Source organism: Schistocerca nitens, chromosome 5 (genome assembly GCF_023898315.1).
Source record: "Schistocerca nitens isolate TAMUIC-IGC-003100 chromosome 5, iqSchNite1.1, whole genome shotgun sequence".
Lineage (NCBI taxonomy): Eukaryota > Metazoa > Arthropoda > Insecta > Orthoptera > Acrididae > Schistocerca > Schistocerca nitens.
In genome coordinates, this window is record NC_064618.1 from 530242126 (window position 1) to 530244525 (window position 2400).

At 40.7% G+C, this 2400-nt stretch overlaps 1 non-coding gene across 1 annotated transcript; it reads right to left on the minus strand.

The window, feature by feature from the left end:
* Positions 1 to 1757: 1757 nt before the first annotated feature.
* Positions 1758 to 1831, minus strand: Trnat-cgu (transfer RNA threonine (anticodon CGU)). The gene has a single exon. It is a non-coding gene; the product is annotated as a tRNA-Thr (tRNA).
* Positions 1832 to 2400: the final 569 nt, after the last annotated feature.

Here is a 2400-nt window from a genome sequence, read left to right on the forward strand (position 1 = left end):
CTGAGAATGTAACAAAAACGCCACAAAGGCACAAGCTCTGTAATTATAAACTAGTTCTACGGGCTTGGTTAGGCGGTTAGACATTTGTATAAAACGACAAAACTATCGATTATCCTGTTGTGTCTAGAATGAAATTTTCACTCTACAGCGGAGTGTGCGCTGATATGAAACTTCCTGGCAGATTAAAACCGTGTGCCGGACCGAGACACGAACTCGAGACCTTTGCCTTTCGCGGGCAAATGCTGAAGCAATTGAGCTACCTAAGGTAGGAGACGAGGCACTGGCGGAATTAAAGCTATGAGGACGGGGCTTGAGTCGTGCATAGGTAGCTCAGTTGGTAGAGCACTTGCCCGCGAAATGCAAAGGTCCCGACTTCGACTCTCGGTGCGGCACACAGTTTTAATCTGCCAGGAAGTATCCTGTTGTGGATTATTTGGTTCGTGGATTATCTGTGCATACTTCAACGAACTGGAGAAAAATTGAAAAAAGCGAAGTCTGAAGTATTCAGTTATAATTAGAACCAATATTTTCGTTTAGAATACATAATTATGGATATGATTCATGTTTTACCACCGAAAAACGATGTGGGCTCCAATTCTACAGTCCTATATATGTGAAATATTTTTCCATTGTTTCTCATTTCACATTTAGGCAAATGAGGGTCTCGTTCGTAAAATGTACGCAATCGATTCCACGTGAATATGTTTGTCTAGTCCTTTCCCTAGGAGACAAAAATGGATCATTTCCAACGCGTTGTCTTACGTGTGTAAAGCGTAACTAAGGCACTGGGCTCTGAAATGTGAGTCTTCGCTTGTTCTGTACATACAGTAAATTTGCCGGTGAAAACAGTTTTAGATTATCTCAGGTCCGCATTAACTGCAATAACAGAGACTACATGTGAGTGTGTAAAAAATTAATCACTGAACCCATACATAATTCTTTTTTCTTTCTGCTACGTTATTTTTAACAATATATACAGATGTTTCTACTTAATTTGTTTGAGCCACTTCGTGGGATTTATTCACGGCTCCGTCATTCGTTGAGTACTTATTCGTCCCCTACAGCCGTTTGTTACACCATTTTAGTCAACTGCAAAGCGATATTTGGTGAATTAATGTGTCGCCTCCGGAGTTGCCCAAGGAAATAAAGCAGAAAACTGAACACACATTGACCCAGTATATAATTAACAAACCGCGGGAAAATAAAAACGTTTCTCAATTATATAATATGAAACTCTTTTCCTGCGGTTGCTCTAGCAATAAAAACTTGAGATCACAGGGCCAAGTCTACAACACAACGCTGACGCTGAGATGCACGATTTTTAAGATTTTGTGAAATGGCCAGTCTGCTTCTTAAAGTGTCAGGGAAATAATTTTATTTTGCTCTCAGGGTAGCTAGCCACAATATTCTGAGATGGTTCAGCCTTTCTTTCTTAGTGTTTCGAGATTTTAGAAAGGCTGTAGAATACTAATTTTTCTTTACAATTTAAGTGATGTCTCGAATATGCGGTGAATACGAGTTAAAATTGGAGAAAGGAGGAATGAGTTTGATTGAGTGGTTATATTACGCTTTTGTTACGTTCTACATGTTTAAGCAAACTAGTCTCGGACTGTTTCAACAGAGGCGCTACTAAATTCGTTGTAGGGTTCCCTAGCCCCAAAACATAACCCAATCCATATATAAATGATGACTAACTGACAACCTCAGCTGCCGACAGGTGTTGTTGATATACCTCGATGTGGACAGTTGAAAATGTGTGCCCCGACCGGGACTCGAACCCGGGATCTCCTGCTTACGTGGCAGACGCTCTATCCATCTGAGCCACCGAGGACTGCAGGGACTTATCCCTTGCACGCTTCCCGTGAGACTCACATTCCCAGCTGTCCACAATTGTATATATGTATTGTACCTTATAGACATTTGCCCACCCACTCATTACTCGCGCACGCTTTGGCGATTCCCGTAAGAGTTTGGGCAACCTGTGCGCATTCGCACAGACGAAGGTCAATGGCTGGGTGGCCTTTAATGCAACCAAATTTCTCCATAAACAGTTTGTTTCTCGCAGCACAGTCTTGTTACCTTCTATATTTCTTCCTCTTTACTCCTCTTTCCAAGGTGAATAACAAATCCTTTCTTCTGGTACGAGTTTTTTTTTTTTTGCCTATTTCTAATACTAACTTTGCTTAACTGACAAAGGCGTCGGCGAAATGAAAATTTTTGTAACATCTGATATTGTTATCAAAATTTATTCAGCGTCTTTCAATTATAAATGCTGACATCATTGGGAACTTTATACCGCATATAGAGAGGATTGTGTAAGTGAAGATATATACATCAGACGTGCTGCATATTTCAAAACAGGACGACAAACATTTAAGACTGCTGAACGAAGAAACTGGG